Raw genomic sequence first — 26935 nt, 5'->3', positions numbered from 1 at the left:
ACGACTCTGCTCGCATTCTCATGCTTCGACATAGGGTTTTGCTTCATCATCAACTCAGTTGTCCTCTGTTGTGCTTGTTTCCATGCCATTCATGGCGCTAAGCCCCTACCGTAAACATTGGTCAATCCAGGGTAGGGTGCTTGCAAAAACAACCCTTCGCTCATACAACAATGCTCGTGCCTCTGGAAAGGTCTTTGGATTTGACCTCATTGATTGTGCCAATGATGCAATCCATCTCTCTACCTTCGGTGAGTTAGCAGATTCCTTGCATGACCTTGTCCAAATTGGGCAGATTTACATGGTTTCAAATGGGACAGTCAAACCAACAAACACAAATTACAACCATCTCGATAGCAAATGGGAAGTCTTCCTCTCTGCAACTTCCATTGTCGAACCTTTCTTGGATGATGTTTCGACAATTCCTTTCCACCATTTCCGTTTCAAATATATAAGTGAAATCAGATTTGCAAACCTTGGCTCAATTGTGGACATCATTGGCGTGGTGAGGTCCACTTCTCCAACCTCCATCATTCGTCAAAGATATGGGTTTGAAACATCTAGAAAAACTCTCAGCTTGGAAGACATGTTTGGGTATAGTATCGCATTACCACACTATAGGCAAGGAACTCCTTGAACTCTGATCTTCTGGTGCTTCGACCGTGCTTGCAATCAAAGGGGGATGCATATATGAATTTAATGGAAGAACTGTAGGGACTATCTCCACCAGCAGCCTCCTGCTGGATCCCGACATTCCAGAGACTCACCAACTTCAATCATGGTTTCATGAAAAAGGCTACTTGGGTTCTTCACCATCATTAAGTAAAAATTTCTTCGGGTCTTCCAAGCGATCCCACCCACAACGTACAATTGCCAACCTCATAGACTTGCATCCCCTCAGAAAAGCACATGGTTCTTTGTTCGTGGAACCATCACCTCTATTGACATGCAAGATTTCTACTTCCTTGCATGCCCTCTCTCATTTGATGGCATCCAGTGCATGAAAAAAGTTGTCCACCACTCAAATGGAATGTGGCGTTGCACAAAATGTGGTGGGGACTTCCTGGAATGTGACTATTGCTATGTGCTGAAATTTGAAATGCATGACCACACAGGCCTACTGAAAAATGTCATAGATTTTGATGATGCTGCAACTGAACTCATGGGTGTCTAGGAAAAAGACTTGTTCATACTCTCCACTGATCCTGGTGCTATCCATGAGCTTTGTTCAAGGGTTTCATGTTGTCATTTTCTCTTCACACTATTTGTGAAAACATATAACTTCAATGGTGTCGACTACTTGAAGCTTGTACTAATCAATTCAGAGGAAATCAACTATGGCTCTGCATGTTCCCTTGTCCTCGAGGATATCAAAAAAATGTCTACTGCTTCAGTTGTTCACTGCCTTTGAAACTCCCTTTTCTTCCCCCATGTCAGACTGAAATGTAGACAACAACTTCTATATGCTTCTTCATTCATTCTCATTTCTTCCCCTACCACCCTCTTCTTTTGTTCACTTCATCATTATACTTCTCTCCTCTATGTATATACACCTATGTTACATGTTGCAACTTCCACCTTTAGATAATGCTACATCTTTTACCTTTAAATATAATATATATGCTCTTTTGTTCTTCCTTCTAAACAAGGTAGTATATTTGCATCCTTTTAAAGTATGTTTTGTGCAATTAAATACAAACACTAACTTGTTAGAAAAGGTTGTTGTTTCTTTACCTTAAATCTATTTGATCTTCCCTCCCCTTCCATTATGCCAAGAGACCTTTTTAAATTAATTAAGTGGCTTTTACTTATACGTGGCAAGAGCTGAGTGGTATCAGAGGTAAGCTCATCGGAACTTTTAAAATGAGACAAAATGAAATAATTGTGATATTGGTCGGCTCTGATATGGAGCGGATGCGATAACTTTATAGACCAGAGTTAATACCATATCAGATCCGACATATTGGAGCCTGGCAAATATCGGAGGTTGGAGGGGGAGGCACATTGGGATATCGACGATTAGAGAGATATGAATATCGGAGATGAAAGGGATATGATTATCGGAGATCGAAGATCAGAGGGATATGATTATTAGAGATCGGGGGAATATGATTATCGGAGATCAAAGGGATTGACATATTGGAAATCGGAGATTAGAGGGATTGGCATATTGGAATATCAGCGAGGAATCATATCAAAGTTTTTTAAATGTGTCTCGAAAGGAAATCTCTAATATGCATTACCTCTGATATGCGAGAGTGGAAACAATGACGTGGAATGTGGGTCCTCCGACAAGGCTTTTAAATTATAACACCTTTATATAATGGTCAGACTTTGGTTATATGATATGTTTGTTTTAATACTCCAAAGTCTATAAAAAGGGTTTGCCACATACATATTTCAAATTTAATATGCCCCCCATGCCACTTATATGGATTGGATATTATATTCTTTTATTATGACATAAGCCATTATATTATGAATCAAGGTTTTGACATCGGGGAATTCTAAAAGGGTTCCTTCGATGTCAAAGCTATGATATCTCCGATATATTATAATCACTTGTTTAGTGTTTAAGGGTTAAAGCCTATGCACACAACTTGGTCTCGGGGGCTATTTTATTAATTAATCTAATTAATTAGGATGTTTAAAAAAAACTTATTTACAAGGTTTATTATCAAACAAACTTAATCAAACTTAGGAAAACTATAAAAAATAAAACAACTGTAAATAAAAAACAAATTAGATTTGAAATGAAGCAATCACACTCAAAGTCTACATGCAATGCCAAAAGGGTCCCCATGTCTATTATGATAGAATAAAATGGGGGTGTTTTATTTTCACTACAACACATTGTTGTCTGGGCAATCCTCTTTGCGGACAGAGACGATCCCTCTAGCCCAATTAGTGGGAATAGTAACCTACGTGACAATCTACTAGACACTTTCCTAAGTTACAATCGAAATAGTAGAAAAGGAAGATGACCTACCTCGTTCTGATGCTACAATATCCTCCTTTGTTAAAGACCTCGAATCACTTGCGCCATGGGCTCGATCCTCCTACTCATAGTGTTTAAATGCATGTATAGGAGATTAAGACACAACAAAGCATACAAATACAAATAACATAATCGAAAGTAACCTACTTAACAGATCAAGGAGCATTAAGATAAATGATGCATTAACATACACATTTATGGAAAATGAACCAATAGTTGTATATATTAATAGAATAAAGGAGGAAGCATACAACCAAGACTTGATGTCAATAAACTCTTCTTGAGTGAATGTCCAAGTCCAAGCTCAAGCTCTCCAAGCACTCCTTCTCCAATCCAAATGAGTAGCATGTAGGCATAAGCTCAGCATAAGGGTGCAAATAGCCAAATACCAACCATTTGGGAATGGGAGAGGATGAATATATAGACAGGGAAAGGGAGTTATGATATCTCTAAAGATAAGAGAAGGCCCTCATCTTAAGGAGGTAGCTCATAGGGATAAGACTAAAAGGCCAAGTTAAGAGAACTCGACCTCATCCACGCCGAACAACCTCCAGCTCATCGTTTTGGAAGCCTCTAGATCATGAAGCTTCTTGTCCTCTTTGGGAAAATTGCCTATTAGGGATCATCACTGGTATCCAAGCCAAAATCACGATAACATCACAGGGCTAGTATAGTGCAATTGGAGACCATCATGGTTTTCAATGTCAGGGGGGTGATGATGCCGAAATTAGGGTTTTAGAGCCATTTCCTTCAGGGGAATCTCAAGGCATTTTTCCATCATTGTTTTAGGGAGGATCTGAGCTGCATATCTGGATGAGTACACTACATGATGGTAATGTTTCGGGCACTTTGGGGTATGTCATGAGGAAGTGCAGGAGGTGTGACAAAATATGGTGTAACAAATGCCCCCTAAAGCATGAAGGAAGAATAGGGAGTGATGGTTGAGATGATTTATGAGCTTTTGCAAGGACGAGAACAAACACTGTCAGGAGACCTACAAATCAAGGACGCATATACATATACACATTTGATATCAAAATATGAATCCACGGTATAGACGCAACCATCCAGATAGTAAGGTCTATTAAAAAGATCCACGGCATGGGCGCAACCATCCGAATGAGAAGGATCATCTGTAAATCTAAGATCCAAGGTATGGACGCAACCACCCGATATAGAAGGATCATCATAAATGTAAAGTCCCACGGTATGGTCACAACCATCCATATAGTAGAAACATGTGTACAATCATGAATAATACATAACTCCACGCAGCCTGAGCCATATCAGACAAAGCTCAGGGTCTTGCGCTCCATCCCAACCCAATCAAAGTATGAATTCTAACATGCAAATGAATGTGTTGAAGTTGAATATGCTAGAAAACCACCTGATTACCGGCCAATTAAATGGACCATTAATAGGCACGAGAGAAACCACCAGTAATGATAATGGCTCTCAAGGTATGACAATACAAGCTGTGAATGTGAAAATGAAGTTGAAGTTGAACACTTGTGGAATCATCCGATCGAAGGACAATAATGAAAACCTGTCGTTAGACGCGAAGAACTTGCCATTAAGACATGCAAGCTCTAAGGTACTAAAAGGGAGTTTCTAAGTCATCTTCCTAGATAATGAGCTGAAGTCGACAGGACGTGACCTGTCGAATGAGGGAAATAATGATTCCCCCATCATCAACACGAAACAAGGAATAAAGTGAAATGAATGAGTATGATCAAGACTATAGCAAAAGGTCAGACAATGTATAGGTAACAAACTGCAGATAGGACTTCTCTTGAACATATTGGTGACACAACTCTGGAGTGTGGCGGCATTTGACTCAACATAGGACCAAGGGTCATAACGACAAAGTGGAATAGTCAGATGAGAGGAAAATGGATTACCCAAACCCAGAAGGGCAAGTGACTAAGTGAGGATATCTAACACGAGATGCAGATGAGTGTCATGTTTAAGAGCAACAAGCTGCCTATATAAGAGAAGTTTCACTTTCATTTTTTCCCATTATTTCTAGCGAGTACCTTTTTATTTTTATACATGCTTGAAGAGAAGTACTCGACGATCTTTTCATATTTTGAGAGTCAGAAAAGAGCTTAAAAATGACTCTACTTGGAGGAACGAGTGGTATGAAAGGATATCAACTGGTTCTAGTCATGATGGAACTGCTCAAAACATGTAAAGGTCAAGAGGCTGGATAATAAGACCACTCATTCCATATGTTCCTCAGGTAAGGGGAAAACAACCAAGTGAAAGCGTATGATCGGCCAAAGAGATGGTGATGATGGATTGAAAAAACCAAGGCTCATCTAGGAAAAACAGGCTAATAAAAAATGGCAATCACGAGAGGTAAAATGGGAATGGTTTCATTTTTACACAAGATTGGAACATGAGAAACTATGCTTGAGCATACTTGAAGATGGTTTCATTTTTCACAAGCTTGAAACATGAGAAAAAACTATGCTCGGATTTGGTTTCATTTTTACACAAGCTTGAAACAAAGATAAATTATGCTTGAGATGAGTTTGCATGCCCCCAGCATAATGACTCGATTCGAAGAACATGCCCCCCCAAGCTTCATTTCATTCACCTAAGTGGATGGAATGAAGGTTCACTTACGAGATCAAGTGAAAGACTCGACTAGGATTTTACGAGATCTAATCAAAGACTCAAATTGGAAGGGGATTTGTTTCATTTTTTAACGAGATTGACATAGGAAAAGAACCATGCTCATGAGGACCTATTTCATTTTTTAACGAGGTTGACATAGTAAAATAACTATCCTCATATCCCTTGTTTCATTTTTTAAGGAGCTTGACACAAGAAAAGGAACTCTGCTCCAAACCCTTCATCACAGACCAAAAGAGGCCATGGCTTCCAAGAGTTTCTCATCAGATGGGAGAACAACACTCTGGAAGGGATACATGTCTAGGGATCCAAATGAAAAATTAGGCTCCAATGCCCCCAGTACATGGTGTACTACATCACCTATGAGATCATTAGTAGATGCAGGCATGGAACAGGTGGCCACATAATTAACTTGTGGCTGGGGTGATACCGCTTGCACATAAAAACCACTTAGGGATGATGGTTGATTGGGAGTTGATTCATGACCAATGAACATAAGTTGATCAATGATCACAATGCTTCCTTCATGTGGGAAACACATCACTCAAAAGAGGGAGGAAACAAGAGCTCCCATGACGTAAACATAGTCATGGCCAAGGAGTAGATTAAAATCTAAAGGACCTTGGACAACCATCATGTCTATATAGATAGTCTTTCCTCCCAAAATAACAGGTAACTTAGGAAGGATCCCTAACGATTGATTGGTTCCTTTATTAAAAGCTAACAGATTCTGGGTGACGAGACAAGCTGAGGAGAACCTAAACCTTACAAAACAGTTGAGGACATAATGCTAACAGATGCGGCATTGTCTAGGACTGTGCTAGGTACGACCATATGGTAAGCCTGCACTATAATATGGAAAGACACATAAAATGGAAGACGATATCCTGCCAGTTGACTCCAATCAAAATAAGTGACTATACTAATCGGAGGGGGTGTCGTAGGAACGTGAGAATTGCCCTATGGGAACATGAGAATTGCTCTCATGCACCTCGAGAACGAAGGATTTCCCTCCAGTTCATTCGAAACTGAAGAAACCAGAAGAACCTGAGCAATATGAGGTTCACTCTCTAACAGAAAGGTACGGTTAACTGAAGGTGGATTCAAGTCAACCGTTTTCTCAACCAATGATTGGTTGAGAACAGACTCATGAGACTCACTTTTAGAGAGAGCGGGGTTGACCAAAGATGACTTTTGATCAATCACTGGATCAACTAGTGAAGGATTAGGGGAAAGCTTTCGATAAATAACCGAAAGACAAGGATGGGAAGCTGTAAGGTTTTCCAACTCGTTGGAAGCCTCATCTAGAAGAGGAAAACGGTGAATGGGATGATTACCTTCACACAACTTATAGGGAAATTTGATTTTTCCCTTTTTCCCATGAGCTTTACTGTTACTTTTTGAAGGTTTGTCACCAACATGAACTCCAAAGGGTGATGAGAAAGGCCAATGTGAACCTGTGGACTACACTTATAAGACCTTGGGAATACCAGGACAATTCCGAAGAAGGTGGTCACCCTTACATAGCATGCAAGGAAATTTTACTTTCTAGGGTTGGTTGGAAGATTTTTCTACATCAGTTGCATCCGTAGAAATGGCTTATTGGTTGTCCCCTTGCTTATTTTGCTTCTTCTTCTTTGTCCTCTTCTTCTTCTTCTTAGCTTCCTAGTTACTAGAATCCATACTTTCACTAGGCGAAGAGGAAGAACAGGCTGAAGAAATAGGCGAAGAAGGAAAGGGGTCAACTTTTGGATCAACATGAAGTTCATGTTGCTCAGGTGGAGGAGAAATCGGTTGAAAAGTAGTTTGGACACTCGGAATCATCGATGTCGAAAATAACCAAATTGACAGACCAATGGTCAATCCAGGAAGGGAAAACGTTGTCATATAAGGAGCACCAACATTTCCAAAAGATGGAAAAGGACTAGGATTCCCATCATGGGGGTTTCCTTGGTTGGTAGACTCGAGAAATGTTGCCATTAGAATCAACCTAAGATCTACTAAGGAGTATTTCCACAGGAAGGATGTTTTTCTGCAGTCAATTAATTGATTTTAGAACTTTAACAAAAATAAATAAAAAAGGGGTAATCTAGGCAAAAGGGTTTACCAAGTATCTGTGAACCACAATATACACCCCAGTCGAAACCAAGGACTTAACATACGGTGACCAATCTCCCCGAATGCTGTGTTCAGTGTATCACTTTTACAAGGCCATTGACTCGGTTACCTGTGGCTAAAGGATAGCAACCTAATGGGGTCTCCCAATATATATGCAACGGTATGGGGAGCACGTGTTCGTGTTAGCGATGTCTAATGCATAACCATTCGATGAGAGCGTTCCCATACACTTGCCATACTAGAGTGTCTCCGATATGCCCTAGAGTACTGGAGAACCTTCGATATACTTCTGTACTGGAACGAGATTTCACCCTCGGGATACACTGCTGGTAGTTAACGAAAATTTCTATGTTTAAAGACATCGGAACACGTCTCTAGCCTAGACCTATAGATATTTTCATTAAGTGACAAATGCTCCTTAGGTTAATTGAGGCAAATTTTAAGTTTATCTTCAATTAAGTTATGGTTTTAAGGCTCAAAATGATGCCACCTGAATCCCTAAGATGCAACTATATGAGAAAAGGAAAATTTTCCACTTCAATGAAAGCTAGACCAACCAAGGGAAACAAACTCAATCAATAATGCATCAAACAAATGCCTTCCACTAACTTTCACTTTGATTCACACAATGCAAACTAGTGCAATGAGAAAAGGAAAACGTAATCAACTCAATAAAAATGAAAATCTCTTTCACTTTATGATTTCGAATACAAGAAATATATCAAAAATACTTAAATGACAAGATCTTTCACTTTTTCTTTCTGAAACATAAGAATGAAGGCAAGTACTTCCTTTCAGTTCAACCAAAGCAAACAATTTGTAATCTATGCTTGACAATGGAACTAAAGCAATCTTCAAAGCATCAACATGACTCGACACTAATGAAAACCACTTCACACCAATGAACCAAAAGCAACTTGTAAAAGATGTCCTGATTGCAAGAAGACTCTTGAATGGGAGCAATCAGCCTCAAAAAAGTAGACCAAACAATGAGTGGAGGGTGACCTAGAAGCCCTAGAAACCCTAGAAAGCAATGAAGCTTCAAACACACATTAACAAAGTCAAGAGACAATTGCAATCATACAAGCATAACAACCAAGACAAATACACTGTAGACACACTGGAAAATCACTGATAGAGGGAAAAAAGACCGAGAACAAGAAGAAAAACCCTAATTTTTCTAATCCTTTGCGATCATCGTGCCTGTTACAGGAAAAAGGGCGATGCAAGGGTAATCAGCGTGACTGTAATTACAAAATCAACAATGACATTGCGACTGTTAAGGCTAAACCCGCGATGGGTGAGAAAAATGAGGGGAAATAAAAAATATTCAATACAAGAACATACTGAGTGTCCTCAAGCAATAACCAGTAAGTGCAAATAACTATAGAGAAGCAAACAAGTCAAAAAGTTGATGGTTGGTCAAACTCATCATAGAATCAGGGTGAAGGATGGGATGAAAAGGGTTATAGCTTCCCCAACGGAGTCACCATTTTTTTTGTTTAGGCAATCCTCTCTGCGGACAAAGATGATCCCTCTAGCCCAATTAGTGGGGATAGTAACCTACGTGACAATCTACGAGACACTTTCCTAAGTTACAATCGAAATAGTAGAAGAGGAAGATGACCTACCTCATTCTGATGCTACAATATCCTCCTTTGTTGAAGACCTCGAATCACTTGCGCCATGGGCTCGATCCTACTACTCACAGTGTTTAAATGCCTGTATAGGAGATCAAGACACAACAAAGCATACAAGTACAAATAACATAATCGAAAGTAGCCTACTTACAGATCTACATTAACATACACATTTATTGATGAACTAGCAGGAGCATTATCCTACTACTCACAGTGTTTAAATATAATCAAGACACAACAAAGCATACAAGTACAAATAACATAATCAAAAGTAACCTACTTAACAGATCAAGGAGCATTAAGATAAATGATGCATTAACATACACATTTATTGAAAATGAACTAGCAGTTGTATATATTAATAGAATAAAGGAGGAAGCATACAACCGAGCCTTGATGTCAATAAACTCTTCTTGAGTGAATGTCCAAGTCCAAGCTCAAGCTCTCCAAGCACTCATTCTCCAAGCCAAATGAGTAGCATGTAGGCACAATCTCGACATAAGGGTGCAAATAGCTAGAGACCAACCATTTGGGAATGGGAGAGGATGAATATATAGGCTGGGAAAGGGAGTTAGGATCTCTTCAAAGATAGGAGAAGGCCCTCATCTCAAGGAGGTAGCTCATAGGGATAAGAATAAAAGGCAAAGTTGAGAGAGCTTGACCTCATCCACGCCTAACAACCTCCAACTCGTCGTTCTGGAAGCCTCTAGATCACAAAGCTTCTTGTCCTCTTTGGGAAAATTGCCTTTCAGGGATCATTGCTGGTATCCAAGCCAAAAGCATGATGGCATCGCAGGGCTAGTATAATGCAACTAGTGACCATCAGGGTTTAATATCAGGGGGGCGATGATGCCAAAATTAGGGTTTTAGAGCCATTTCCTTAAGGGGAAGCTCAAGGCATTTTTCCATCATTGTTTTAGGGAGGATCCGAGCTGCATATATGGATGAGTACATTGCATGATGGTCATGTTTCGGGCACTTCGGGGTATGTCATGGGGAAGCGCAGGAGGTGTGACAAAATACTGCATAACGCACACCTCTTAGTACACGTCAAACAAATATATCTGGAACTCAAACAACCAATTTTATAAGCTTTTTAATATTATAAATGGATAATCCTTCCTTTTGTTAATAGGCTTATAGTTTACATTATATTAGAGTAATATGTATGCAATACATACCTTAGAGTTATAGTTTATCTTTCATTTATTCCTCTATTGTACACTTGTTGTGTAAAAGGATAACTAGTCCCATTATACTAGTTGAAATCACCACTTAAACATATATAGATCTAAGTTACAAATCTTTCATGGTTTTCCCCAAATGTTGATCAGAACATTTTTCCCGATCAACACGCTGAATAAAACAAATATGTGTTGGCAATGTTTTCCATTGTTTTATCTAGGAAGATTTAATCTGATGTTTCATTAACAATAGGATCTCCCATTTTTGTAGTCATATCGACGTGTCTTTGCGCCCTTCTGGTGCAAATGCTAGTTATTAAGTGGATGACAGGGATTTAAGCTCTACAGAATATTTTAAAATATTTTTGGTAGTATACACAAATCAAAAATTGAGATTTATTTAAAAAAAATTGTCATATGAATAAAGAGATTCATATATGCATAATGAATTAGAATTTAGTTAATAGTCACATTAATTCTAAAATAACAAAGGATTAGTTTGTTCAAATAAAGAATAAGGGTTTATCATAAATATACTATTGTTTTGAAATTGTAGTTTCAATATTGAACATAAGAATAATCTATTCACCTCAATGATGCCTGTAGGAATTATATTTCTTTAACTATAATTTTTTTCTTCAAATTTAATAATATGAAGAAAAGTTTAAAATAAAATTTTAAACTAATTTAAATTTCCCTTAACTCGTTGAAATTTAACTTAATTTTATTAGAGATATTGAAATTTATATTAATTCTATATCTAATATTGAAAGAGATTTTTTATTTTTATTTTTATCTTTTAAATAAAATTTAAATAAGTTTAAGCTTTGTAAGATTTAATCCATACCAAGCTTAATTAATTCTATATTAAAACGAATCTAAATTAATTAAACTTTAACTATTTATTTTAAAATATTTGGTATTTAATAATGTAATCGTTAATATTTCTTGCCAGTTGTTATTTTATAGGTTATGTGGGAATATTAAATGCAATTTTTGAAAGTGATGCAAAAGAGCATAATTATTAGAAAGCAAGATTTTGTATAATGTTTCAGGTTGCTCTCACACTCAATCATGTTGAGAGTTTGTGTAACAGATCATGCATATACACAAATACAATGACCTACTAAAATTTAAACATTTTTACAATATGTCGAAGAAGTTATGCCAATTGCATCTGGAGTTGAGCGAGAAGAATTGGAATTTGAACTTGAGGGAAATCCATGTTTTTAACTAGATCCTCTTTCTGGTCCTTTTGGAACCAAGGAAGCACCTGCTATTGTAGAATCATGTTTTGACAAGCGAATAGGTGGCTGCCTTGGAGGAACTGGTGAGGAGGAACATGATGTAGTTTGGTTTTGGCTGGAGAAAGACAAAACTTCGACACCCATGACCATCAGATAAGGCCTTGACATCCTCTCTCTATTGCTCGGCACATAGATCTACGGTCTCTAACATTCTGATTGTATCACTGTATTTACAATGTATCTTATATTTTTTCGCTAGTGTTGGCTTATTGCTTCTTAGCCAGACATTTAGTTCTTTACCATTTTTCTTTCAGCATTGACCTCTGAGTTGCTTTAGCCCACCCACATCGTATTCTCATGGATTGTACGTTTTAGTCCCATTGATCTGATCATTGGCTGGACATTAATAAAATTATCTTATCATCTGTAAGTGGTTAATTCCTAGCCTAACCACTACTTTCTATGCCCAACAATATGCCTTTTCCTAGAAAACACATTTATCATGAGAAGTCAGGGATAATGAAGTTGTCTGCTTTCTACCCAACTTCTGTTGACGCTTCTGTTATAATGGAGCTTTCAACAACTTGCATATCTGTTTCACCTACATTTCTAATGTCAGTAACACTGGATTGAGAACCATTGCTCTGCGCCAACATAGAAGTGTTGGGAACGTTCTCTATCAATTTATCAGTACTGAATTCTACATGTGGAATATTATTGTCTTGAAAAGTAGGTTTGTCAATAGTATGAGGAATCTGTGGGGGTGCGAGAGAAACATTAGTGCTTTTGCTTGTGTTTGCGAAGAATGCTCTGGAGGCAATCATAAAGAATGTTGCTGGATGGCTGGTGCTAGCCTCTGTTTGGACTCAATTTCCATCAGCTGCTTGCTCCAGGTCAGCCAATTCTGTATCCACTCCCATTGAAATTGTAAACAAGCAGTTGCTCCCATTTATTGAATCGTTGCCCGCCACAACTTGTCTAGCGTCTTCTGATGTTTAACTGGCCTTAGGCTGTTTTCCTTTTGAACCTGCATGTACAAAAAGCACATCAATAATATCACCATTGCAGTATAATTAGAACAAATGTAATTGAAAGAAGTTATGTTTGCATTCAACAGGAACAAATGTAATTGAAAAAGGTATGTTTGAATGTTTTTGCATTCAACAGGAACAAATGTAATTGAAAAAGGTATGTTTGCATTCAACAAGAACAATCTTCAAGGGCATACCTCCTAAAGTCCCCAAAGTATGGTTGAAATATGGGGAACTTGCAGTAACAACAGGAGATGAACAATCTTGTACGGGTGAAAGAGGAGACACCGCAGGAGATGGTCCTAACTTCATCTCTGAAGTGCGCACGGATTTCACTTCAGATATTGAGCTTATTGCTTGACTTGAGACCATTCTTGCAAGGTCAAACAATGTTTCTGAAACTTCAACTTCCTGCTCCGATATCATTGTTGGAGATACCTGCAGCCATGAGTCCAAATTCTAACAATGCATATCCAAAGCAACAACCGATCCAATACACGTTGAAATAATCTCTTGGAAAATAGAAATTGGTGGCAATTCAAAATGCAGGCCTTCCGAAATTTGGCAGGGCGAAGTTTGTGACTGTTAGGCTTCTGCAAGGAAAAAGTATAACAACATGAACTTATGCTAAAAGGCACCATAATAAATAGCAAAGAGACAACTCAAATAAATTCATCGAATGAACAAAAAGAAAGATATCAAAACAAAAAGTAAGTTATCAGTTGTCTCCTGACCTTCCTTCGACCAGGTTTCAGAGATGTAGTGGAACAGGTTGGTACTGCTTAATATATATGTTGGAATCCTTTCGGGTCTCAACATCATGCAGAGACGTTAACTCAGGGTAACGTCTCATCATAACTGCTTATTCAGAATAACAATGGGTTTAGAAGTCTTGATATATGAATCTAAACAACGAGACAAAAAAAGAGTCTTCAAATATAAAGGGTCGTCATTTACATAAAAGGGGCCTCAAATGTATCAGACTTGTCCACATCTTGCGAGGAGCTACAGCCATATCGATGATTTCGTGATTCTACAATAGCGAAAACGACTATTACGGTGCTTGCAATAAAATCCTCACACCTTCATATGAGTCTTCAATTTCCCTGACCCTCGACGAATAGTAGGTGGCTGAAGATCAACATCCTATTAAGAAGCAGCCATTGCTGTGTCTTCAAAACTCTTATCCCTTTCATCGCTTTGACCGGTATGAAGTAATTGTTGTGACTCCTGATGGAAACTTCGACAATTCCTTCGTTTCCTAGAATATAGATTGCCTTTCCTCAACTTCTGCAATCTATAATTTTGACTCTCGTCTTCTGTAAAAGCATCGAAAATGTAATCCACCTCAGGCAAAGCCTAATTTTTTTGTAAAACCAGATCCCTAAATTTCCAAGGAAGGCATAGAGTTACTCATAGAAATCTAGTCAAGCTAGAAAGTCTCATTTTGGCTCTCGTCAATGGCCAGACATGCAAAAAAAATTCAAATGACCAAAAAGACCGAAGAGATTAATGGGCCGAAACAGAACAGAACAACAAAAGCTTTAGCATTATCTGCCTCAGAAATTAATAATATATTTTAACTAAAAACAGAGGCCTAATTGAGCACTTTGGGTGATTAAGCCGTACCAGAAACGTCTTTAACGTGGATGTTCGAAGTCGACGGCTGGAAGAAACATTTGCACTGCCATTTCCCCACACCTTCCTTCACGATTCCTTTCCATGAATCTATTATGTAGCTGACCAGAAAAAAATTTCGCCAGAACTAAACTCTGAACTTCAAGAATCATCCAGCTTTATCCATCTGTAAATATGGCTACGAAGTCGGCTTCTGACAACCTCATGCTTCCCAAAATCCTAGGCTTTACCACATTCAAAAAATAATTTCCAGGTTTTCCGGCCTATGTATCTGAAGTGTGGCGCTGTCATGCGAAATATTTAAGTAACGAAAAAGACGACCTACAGTTATGGCTCATTAAACCACAAAATGTTGATCTTGAAAGGATTCGTTACGCAAGAGCATTACAAAACGAAGTAAAAACACCAGACGCCAGAAGCTGAACCGCAAACTGCTGGCTGATTCACAACATCATGCGTAGCTTTTGCTTCAAATCTTAAATGTAAAACATTGCAAAACAGAACATTTTTCTCACAGGGCTTCAACGGCTTTTCTAACTGCAAAACCTCCCCACTTCAAATCCTAATGTCGGCGAAAACGATCTTCAAGCGAAGACACGTTCAACCCTTACCAAAACCTTTAAAACTCCAAAAGAAAAGGAACTAAAAAATCGTCCCCTCCTGCTTTACGGCATAGATTCTACTGCGAAGTACCAAAAATTCTTTCTTCAAATGCATTAAATTCTCCACATGTTTCATAAAACGTCTTCAACTGCACAACTTAAATAAATCTTGTTCAACCAAAAAATTCCATTAAAGAACCATGAAACCATGGTCCAAATGCTCAGAAAAACATCAAAATGCAGTGACTGTAACCAATCTGCGTTATCATCAAACATTTTAGAGCAGTGCTCCCCGACGACTCCTGCGAGCACAAGAGCTCGAATTCAGATTCAAGAAGGACCAGAATAATATATAATTAAAAAAAAAATCCCATTAAAAAATAATAATAATTACAACAACAGAAATGTTGGCGACTCTGCGATCCCTCAGCATACGTCAGCATCAACAACCAACGACCCTGCACAGATGTCACACAAAAACAGAAAAGGTAGATGAAAATCTTACCTGAATTGGTCCAAAAGAAAGGCTTATCAGTCTAATTGGAAAGTAGCATGATTAAAATTTAAATATTTAAATAGTTGGTGTTGATGTTTTTATCAAGGTTTCAATGGTTATAATAATTAGGAAAATTGGCCTTTATTTTTTAATATATTTTTATGAGATTTTTTTGGAAGGTAAGGAAATTGAGCTCAGAGTTATCTAAGTGAAACCTTTTAAAGTGATAGGCTCTAATAGCATGACAAAATGACTTCAAAAAAGGCACCATGATGTAATTTCATAATTGTTTCATTAGATCTTCAAACATCTATATCCTATGCTTGAGTGGATCTCCAAAAAGATATCAACAGTCATTTCAAGGTATTTGGTGAGATGTCCAAGGTTCTTCCACCTGCTTGAGATCATGACCATGCTATTCATTTGCAACCTAAAAGCATTCCACCTAACATTAGGCCGTATAGATATCTATATGCACACAAGAGTGAGATTGAGCATCTAATTCAAGAAATGTTAGAGGTTGGCATCATTCAACCTAGCCAAAGTGATTTCTCTTCACTAGTGGCGATGGTTACAAAAAGGGTGGTTCATGGCATATTTGTACAGATTATAGACAACTCAACAAAATGACCATCAAATTTAACTTTCTTATTTTTGTCATTGATGAATTATTAGATGCATTTCATGGAGTTGATTTATTTACGAAGTTGGGGCTTCATTAGGGATATCATAAAATTAGAATGAGGAAGAAGGCACTCTGAAAACAACCTTTAGAATAGATGAAGGCCATTATGAGTTTTTGGTTATACCATTTGGACTTACTGACACATCTTCAAGATTTCAAAGCTTAGTGAATTCTATTTCCAAAGCTTCCCTAGAAAAATTATGTTAGTATTTTTACTAATATTTAGAAAATCCTAGGAAGAACATGTACAAAATGTTAACAAGGTCTTAAAACTCTAGAAGAGAAACAACTATATGCAAAGTCTTCCAAGTGTGCCTTTGGAGTTCAAGAGGTGGAACACTTGGGTCATATTGTATCTCACAAAGGTGTCAAAGTCGACCCTAACATAATTAAAGCTATCAGGGAATGACCAATCCCCAAAAACTTAAAGCAACTTAGAGGATTTTTAGGATAGATAGGATATTACCACAAGTCTATTAAGAATTATGGTCAAATAATAACACCTCTAATAACATTACGAAAGAAGGAAGCATTTTCTTGGACACCAAGGCCTTTGAAAAACTTAAGGAGGTCTATGTGTACAACTCTTGTCCTGACCACACCTAACTTCACAAAAACCTTTCTTGTGGAGCGTGATGCTTCAAGCCATGGCATTGGTATAGTTTTAATGCAAGAAAGAAGGCTGCTTGCCTTTGAATGCAAAGAAACTTAGAGGAAAAAGTTTGATCAAACCCATCTAAAAGAAATAAGTGTTGGCATCCTTAGGTGATATGAAGACACTTCAAAGTAAAAATGGATCATGATAGTTTTTAGTACTTCTTCGAGCAATGATTATCTTAATAAGAGCTACAATTATGGGTTATAAAGATGCTAAGTTATCCTTTTGAAATTATGTACAAAAAGAAAAAAACATAATACAGTAGTAGATGCACTTGCAAGGAAAGAAGAAGAAACTAAAGGTTTACTATGTGCTATTTCTATTTTGCAATCTAATTGGGTGGAAGAAGCAAGGATAGAGTGGAACTAAGATCAGAAGGTATGTAAGATCATTCAACAAATACAAAACAATCAAAGTGCATTAGATGAGTTTGTGTGTAAGAATGATCTATTGTGGTATCCAGATCACCTGAATTTATGTAATCATTCACAACTCAAACAAAATGTCCTTTTTGAATTGCACACTTCTCCTATAGGAGGAATTTCAATATTATTGAAAACTTAGCATAGGATCAAGAAGGACTTTTTTTGGGAGGGTCTTAAATCTGATGTTCAAAAGTTTGTGGCAGAATGTATGATCTGCTAACAGAATAAGGGATAGTAAATCAAGACCCTAAGTCTCCTACAACTATTAGCTATATCAAGTCAACATTGGGAAGACGTTTCAATGGATTTTATTATGAGTTTACCCAAATCTAAAGGAAAGAATGCCAATATGGTAGTGGTAGATCAACTGACAAAGAATGCCCATTTTTGCTCTCTTTCTCATCATTTTAAAGCTAGTAAAGTGGAAACAACATTCATGGAAATGGTCACATAGCTACATGGAATCCCAAAGATTATTGTAAGTGACATAGATCCAATTTTCACTGGATATTTTTGGATTGAGTTATTTTCTTATTTTGGTACTAAATTGAATCACAACTCATCCTACCATCCCCAATCTAATGGATAAGCTAATATTGTGAATAATTTTTTATAAGGATATCTTCATTTCTTTGCATTTGATAATAAGACATAATGGTCAAGTGGTTGCCCTTAGTAAAATGGTGGTATAACACATACTTCCATACCTCATAAAAAAATCCCCATTTATGGCACTTTCTGGATATCATCCTCCATCCATCACATCACCCTTAAAAGGGATTGTAAAGGCTCAAGTATGGGAGGACCAAATAGGGAAAACAAGAGGTTCTTAAACTATTGAAGGATAATGTGGTTATAACACAAAATAGGATAAAACAACAAGCAAATCAACATCGTAGTGAAAGGGATTTTGACATGGGGGATTGGGTTTTTGGAGACCACAATCATATAAATAGATGTCCCTCAAGCAACAAAAGAAGGACGATAAATTAGCACTGAGATATTATGGCCTTGATTAGGTGTTCTAGAGGATTGAAAGCATGGCTTACAAATTGGAGTTGCCTTCATCTTCACATGTATGTCCATTCTTCCATGTTTCTTTCTTAAAGAATGTAATCAATGACAAGGTCCCAATCCAATTTTTTTTACTAGAAGTTGATGAAGAAGGGAAAATCATACTAAAACCATAAAAAATATTTAAAACAAGGATTAAGTGACTGAGAAATTGGAAAATTACTAAGTACCTCATCAAATGGAAAAATCTATTTACGGAAGAGGCAACATGGGAAGATGAGTTATTCGTACAGAAACACCTACAATTATTTAAGTGTTGAAGACAACACATGTTTGAAAGGGAGGATCATGTTAAGCCATAAATAAACTCTATATCAACCCAAAAACCTCTTATTAAGCCCTAGATATTGAGATGTTACATTTCTATTATTATATTGTTATGTATGTTGGAACCTTTCATTGTACCCTGGAACCTTTCATTGTACCCTTTCATGATACTTGCAACCCCTCTTAGTATATATATACAGATATATTGAGGAGACATAGTCTTAGAATCATCATACTTTATCTCATACATTATATTCATTGTAAAAAGAAATTGTCCTCTCAAAGTGGGTTGTAATTATTGGCTTATTATCATTTTTCAGGTGCATGGTTCATAACATTATGCTACTTACATTGTGGTGTTTTCAAGTTCATAGTCTTAGGATCATCATATTTTATCTCATACATTGTATTCATTGTAAAAAGAGATCCCCCCCTCAAAGTGGATGTAATTGTTGGCTTCTTATCATTTTTTAGGCGCATGGTTCATAACATTATGCTACTTACATTGTGGTGTTTTCAAGTTCTTTCTTTGTGATGTGGGAATGTCATTCAAGTAGCACTCCAACATACTTCCAAACCACTCATAAATTCTTTTGCAATTGCTTTAGGGGTGGGTGCATTGTTTTCCATTTATCAGTTTGAACTTGGTCTTGTCATCTCCCTTTTTCCTACAGCCTTGGCCTAATTTGACTATTGTAATAATTCCTCCCTTAGGCTTAGGAATTTACCTACTGACCTAAAAACAAAGGGGTAAGGCCACTAAGGTGATAGTGTCTGATTTTCCCAATATTTACCCTTGGGATTTCGTCTTTTAGGACTAGCTTCCCCTTGGAGAGAGTTTAAGCAACAACATTTTAGTGTCGTTGCCATGGAAAAATCCTTCTTCCAAGTTTAAGTTTCTTTGATGAGTTTGACACACTCTTTTGGAAACTACACTACCTAAACTCGTTCCTGAGAAGTATTTGTTAGATTATGTAGCTCGAACAAGTGTTCTAGTCTCAGATGGCATCTATGAGGCTAAGGAACACATTTTCACCACTATGCAGAAAAAGTTTCACACGAAAATGCCTTGATTAGAATTAATTAGCTAGTTTATTAATTTCCTAAGTTTAACTTAGGGAAATGGCTTAATTAATCAGAATTAATTGAGGTAAATCAAATTTCCTCTAACAAATTTCGAAAAAGTCACTTGAATGGATCAAGTTGATCTTAGCCATCAATTGAGATTAGATCATGGTCGTTGATTCGTCAACGAGAGATTATAATAGGAAATTGATGGGCACTTGGAAAACATATCAAGTAGAGATTGAAACACAATATTGCAGTGATAGCAAGGGCACAGAGGTAGCGCAGGGGCATCAACAGAGTGAGATCAATAATGTTTGGATACAAGAATACCGAAGGAATTCTTCAAAATGATTTTTATAGATAGTTGGAGATCAAATTTTCTGCACAGGGAGGTTGATTTTCGAGTGGTGCAAATTGCTCTAGAGAGAGGTATGAATTACCCTAATTGGCAATGCAAATTTCTCCAGGAGGACGAGTTGCAGGAGCAAGGAAGGATTGCAGGAGAGATCGATTTACATAGGAAAGCCAATTTTGCCAGTTGAGGGCGAAATATAGAGGGAGGATGAATTACTTCCTTAGTTGTGTGAGTTTTATTTTGCTAAAGAATAATAAAAATACTCATTTGCAGAACTGGTTTTTCCCACACTAGGGTTTTTCTAGGGACATTTGTCCAAAATATTGATGTCCATTATTTTTATGTGTGTGTAATAATTTTCTTAGTTCCTATGATTCATTTATTTTTATGTGAAGTTGCGGAGTGTCTTATTCATTATTTGTCGCAAGTAATTTGCAGGAGACAAATAATCAATTGATAGGAAAATAATAGCCAACTAACTGCAATAGTAATCAATTTTTTACAACATTCCACCATGATCTCCTTTAACGGCATTCTTCCTTTTATACTTGAAGTAGAGAGATATATTCATCGGTGCATTATGCAATCAAAAGAAATATGTTTGGGAAACTATATTAATCCTCTATACTTGAAGAATTCCAATATCTCTTTGAAACATAGGTTGAACAAGTCATTATGGCAAATTGGGCTTTTGAGTTGGAAACACCATTTGATTCTAGTAATGTCCAAGTATATCCTTATAACATTCTAGAGGAGGCCATTGAGAAATTTATCACATTTCAAGGGAACAATGTTATGTTTGAAATAAATCAATTAAAAATTCCAAGGTTATGTGTGATAAGTTTATTAGAACTTATCTTGATGTGCAGATGAAGGTTTTTACTTTATCTTCGGAGGATGATGCCTTTGAATTGTTTAATTCATTGTTTTCTAATAGTATTAACACTTGGTGTGATCCACATAAGGAAATATAGGAGAAATGGAGACATAGAGAGATGAAAGGCATGTGTTAGGCTAATTTGACCACCACCAAGAGGAGCAAAAATGAAGCTATTGAAGAATTCAAAAAATGATTTGACTGAATAATGAAAAACACTAGATCAATACATCAAAGCCCTCTAAGCAAGCCTTGTTGTTATATTATCTAGAACCATATGTAGGTTATACGGGTTTTTACTTGAGACAATAGGATTCAAGGAACATAACCACCACAAAGGAAGCTCCCACCAAGGTGGAAGAGAATATGTCTACAGTTGGTAAGGGAAACCAACTTGATCCAGGTGGATATTGGTGGCCACCCTCCTATTCCACTTGGACTCCCACCACTGTCTATTTCAGGTTTTTAGTTTCCTTAATTGTAGCACAATTTACTATTTTTGGCAGTGTTTCAAGTGTTGAACTTCTCGAGCCGTTTTGAGGCCCTAAAGGACATTTTTGGGAAAATCAGGGCCAAAATGGTTGTGAAACTGATATTGGCCACTTAGAAGTTATAGTCATCGGATAGATATTTATAACGAGGTATTATGCACGTCAAATAGAGATTGTATGCCAAAGTTATGACCCCGGGAAGTTGATGTACCAATTTACCCAAACGGGGCCCATAGTTTTGGCACTTCATTTCCTAGGGTTAGGTTTTTGGATGTTTAGGGTTTTCCATTATTTCTCAATAATAAATAGGCATTTGAGCCTCATTGTAACACAGTTCAGAGGCATGTAGCTTCCACATCTCTTCTCAGAGATAAGCTACCATCACCCGAGCTAGTATTATTTCCATTCTGTTTGTAAGCATATTTTAGTATTTGATATTAATGAAATGAAGTGTTATTTCTGCTGCATCTCTGTATTTATAGTTATATTTGTAATTTGTTGCATTTCTGTTTAAGTTCAGATCATTGGTATCAAAGTGGTCTGCTCTTTATCTATTGCATGTCCCCAACGAGGTCAGGATATAAGGAGTTACGACTTAAGCTGGTCGAACCTTTGGAAGACCTGCTTCGCAAATCCCAATGACCTCCCTTGGCAGAAGAGAAGAAAGGCAAGGGGGCAGGAGATGCTTTCAAAATCTTTCTTGAAGAAGCCCTCGAGCGACAGAGGAATGCGATGATGGACAAATTTGCCCAGATCCTTTAGCGACTACCTAAGGGTGACACATCTCCTTCCATCAGCTATTTTGGAAGCACCACACCCTTTAAGGTACAAGTTAACTTTGACATCCCCATATTTGAGGGTCAAATAGATGTGGACGTCATAGATAAATGGTTAAATATTCTAGAAGGATATTTTTTGTTCATGATTTTTCCAGTCAGGAAAAGATTACTTTTGCACTTCTCAAAGCCACCCCCCACGTTAAGGACTGGTGGGAAACCTACTGTGAGAAGAAGGACGAAAGTACACACTCACTATTTTCGGTCGCACCCACTTGGAATTCGTTTTGGGACGCCATCAAGGTGTAGTACTACCCTGTTGGGAGCTATGAGGATAAATATATAAAGTGGGCCATGCTGCGATAGGGAAGATAACAAGATGTGCCAGAGTTTACCAATGTTTTTCATACCCTTCGCACGAAGTAGGGTATCAAGGATTTTGAGAAACATTTGGTACTCAAGTACCACGACTTCCTACATAGGTACATCCAAGATGAGATGGAGTTCCTGGACATCTCCTCGCTCAACATGACGTATCAATACACTGTTAATTTGAGAAAAAGTTTAAACAGAAAAAGAGAGACTTTGGATCTACAAATCTCAAGCAAGGGAAAGACACCCCCAAACCACAGAGTAAATGGAAAAGCCAAGGTGGGGTGACCCAGGATAACCCGTCGAAGTCGCAAGCAAAGAACAACACCACGAAGACAAAGAAGGACACGGGAAAGTGCTGTGAGTTCCATAAGAGCTCCACTCACAACACATGTGAGTTTCGGGCCAAGTAGTCATTGGTGGCCGAGTTGAAGGTTTCCGAGTCAGATGCATGTTCTGACTTTAAGTCAAAACCCGACAAGGGGAATGACAAAGGGAAGCAGATCATTGATGCGGAGCCTAGTGCCACTATGGCCACCACCATTCATTGTCGAAAGCAGGAGTCAAAAGAACCTCATTTTAGCAGAGGTCGTGAAGCAGCTGGGCCTACCAACTACAACACATCCACAACCGTACACCATCGGGTGGCTTCACCAAGGATGAGATCTCTGCGTCAACCAGCAGTGCCACCTTCCCTACAACATCAAGCCCTTCATAGATGAGGTATTATGTGATGTTGCTCCTCTTGAATTCTGTGATGTATTATTGGGACAACCATACTTGTGAATGCGACATGCAGTATATGAGTCTAGACCTCGCTCTATTATTATTTATTTGGGTAGTAAGTTATATAGGATACCGGAGGTAGCAACGCCTACCACCATCTCTTTGATCTCTGCTAAGCAATGCAGTAAGATCATCTCTCAGACTGGGAAATTTGTTTTCTTTCTAATTCACTCTCAAAGTAAGGGAACGATAGTAGCCACATCCATGGCCCCCTGGAAGGGTTCCTCCACGCAGAAGAAGCAGGTGGATAAGGTTGTGGAAGAATACAAGGACATCTTCTCCTCACCCACAGGGGTACCCTTACATTGTCAGGTCAAACATTCAATCGATATGACTCCTAGAGCACCCTTACCCAACGAGTCGATATATTGCCACTCCATTTTGGAAAATGAAGAGATCAAGCGACAAATCTAGGAGTTGCTGCAAAAATGACACATTCGACTAAGTTCCTTGCCTTGTGGGAGCCCATTTGTACTTGTACAGAAGAAGGATGGGACTTGGAGGCTCTGAATTGATTATCAGGCACTAAAAAAAATCATTGTTAGGAATAGGTATCTAATCCCATGGATTGATGGCCTTCTGGACCAACTCAAGGGGGAAAAGTATTTCAGCAAGATCGATATGAAGTCTGGCTATCACCAGGTTCTAATAGAGCCCACAAATGTATGGAAGACCGCCTTCAAATCTAAGGAAGGCCTTTTTGAATGGTTGGTTATGCCCTTCGGGTTGACAAATGACCCTACTACTTTTATGAGGCTAATGAATGACATCTTTCAGCCCTTCACCAACTCATTCGTGGTTGTTTATCTGGACGACATCCTCATCTTCAACAAGAGTTGGGAATAACACTTGCAACACATTCGATAGGTCCTTCAAACCCTTTGATAGTACAATTGTGTGCCAACTTGGAGAAATGTACCTTTGGCATGAGCCAGGTCCAATATTTGGGTTACATCATAGATGAGCGTGGCGTGCATGTCGATCCGACTAAGATCCAAGTCATTCTGGATTGGCCAACCTGACCACTCTAACAGAGCTTCGCAGATTTTTGGGCCTTGCAAATTTTTATCGGAGGTTCACGTTGGGATTCTCCCATATCAATTGGCCTTTGATTTAGATTACTAAGGGTGGGGCAAAAGAAAATTTTTCCTGGCCCGAGTCCCAACATAAGGAGTTCATTGGTTTTAAGCACCGACTCTGCTCTGCACCAGTACTCCTCACCCAACATGGGAATCCAGTGGCCTATCATAGTGAGACACTTTCTAATATAATTCGGAAGTACCCCACCTATGATAAAGAGATGTATTCCATCGTATAGTCTTGCCGGAAATAGAAGCATTACATTATGGGGAAAGAGATAGTCATCCACACCGATCACTGACCTCTTCAGTTTATACAAACACAAGGGAAGCTGTAAAATGATCGCCATCAGAAGTGGCCTACATGTCTACAACAATTCCACTTGAACATTAAATACAAAAAGGGCAGCACTAATAATGTCGGAGATTGCCTCAGTCGACCCCCAGTTGTAGCACTGACTACTGTGCTCAACTCTTGTGGCCACGAGACCTTTAGATGGCCAAAACTATACAAAAATGATCCAGAGTTTGCCTCAACACATTATTATGCTACTTGGGCCACCTTTGTGTTCCTTCAAGTGAGCGTGCCAAGTTGATTTGGGAGGTGCACTACAACCAGGTTGCAAGACACTTTGGTGTGGAGAAAAATGTCGCTGTACTACAAAAATACTTTTATTGGCCCAAACTATGACTAGATGTTGGGAAATATATCAAATCTTGCATTCCCTGCGCCATAGCCAAGCCAACCATCAAGAAGCAAGGCCTGTACACTCCTCTCCCTACTCCCATCCAGCTGTGGGAATCTATATCCATGGACTATATGTCAAGCCTCCCTTCTACCAAGAATGGCAATGGCTGTGTATTTGTGGTCATGGACAGATTTTCTAAGATGGCTATATTGTTGGCCTGCAAGAAGAGTATCATAGCAGAGGAAACTGCCAAAATCTTCTTTGAACGAGTATGGGTACATTTTGGGATCTTGTAGACCATTATGTCATATCAGGATAGCAGGTCCCTGAGCACATGCTAGTCAAGCCTCTGGACACTATTGGACACCAAGCTCACTAAGTCGATTGCCTTCCATCCCCAGACCAATGGCCAGATGAAGGTTGTAAATAGGATGATAGTGCACATACTCCGCATGTACAAATCCAAGCATCCACGGACCTTGGATGAGAGTCTTCCCTATGTGCAACACAATTATAATAGAGCTCTGCATAGCTCGACTGGTCGCAGTCCCTTTCAAGTGGGGCTAGGATTTCAACCATTGTGTCTGATTGATGTTGTCATGCCTCATGTGACTACATGGACATAATCCACACATGTATTGTCCGAGGCTAGTAAAGCGACCAGATTTATTGAACGCATCCAACACATCCACAAGAAGGTTCACGACATCTTGGAGAAGTCAAATGGAAAGTACAAGCAACGACATGATCAACATCAAGTGCCACACAAGTTTCAGGTGGACAACAAAGTTTGGTTGCATTTGCAGAAAGAATGCCTTACCGGAGACCATCGGAAGCTTAGAACACTTCGATATGGTCCTTACACCATTACCAAGGTTGTGGGAGACAATGCTTTTGAGCTCAACATTCCCCTATTCCTTGGCCTGCAACAAGTGTTCAATGTGGTCTTCCTTCGACCATACTTCCCACCATTATTGGACACATTAGACATTGTAGAACAATTCACACCAACAGAGTTAAACCCATACTGCATGGAACATGCCACAACTGATCGGATTATGGACACACAGGTCAAGAACACTCGCTAGCAGAAGATCCAACTATATTTGGTTGTCAAAGTTGGCCAACTCCTACACCAAGGCAAGTGGCTCACTAGGGACCAAGTTCAACAGAGGTTTCCCCATCTCATGGAGGCACTCAACGTAATGGAGACCATTTCTTCCTAAGTGGGGAGGACTGATCTAGGTGGATATTGGTGGTCACCCGCCTATTCCACTTGGACCCCCACCACTATCTCTTTCAGTGTTTCAGTTTCCTTAATTGTAGCACAATTTACTATTTATGACAGTTTTTCAGGTCTTGAACTTCCAGAGCCGTTTTGAGGCGCTAAACGACATTTTTTTGAGAAAACTAGGGCCATCATGGGTGCTCAATTGATGTTGGCCACTCAAAATTTATAGTACTTAGATAAATCTTTCTAACGAGGTATTATGCGTGTCAAACATGGATCGTATGCCAAAGTTATGACCCTTGGAAGTTGATGTACCAATTTACCCAAATGGGGCCCATAGTTTTGGCGCTTCATATCCTAGGGTTAGGTTTTTGGATGTTTAGGGTTTTCCATTTTTTCTCAATAATAAATAGGCCTCTGAGCCTCATTGTAACATAGTTCAGAGGCATGTAGCCACCACATATCTTCTAAAAGATAAGCTACCATCGCCCGAGCTAGTCTTATTTCCATT

The sequence above is a fragment of the Pinus tabuliformis genome, chromosome 2_2 (genome assembly GCF_031772625.1).
Source record: "Pinus tabuliformis cultivar Carrire ecotype Pingquan chromosome 2_2, CPIR1, whole genome shotgun sequence".
Lineage (NCBI taxonomy): Eukaryota > Viridiplantae > Streptophyta > Pinopsida > Pinales > Pinaceae > Pinus > Pinus tabuliformis.
The sequence above is the reverse complement of the archived record's forward strand: the minus strand, read 5'-3'. Positions refer to the sequence as shown.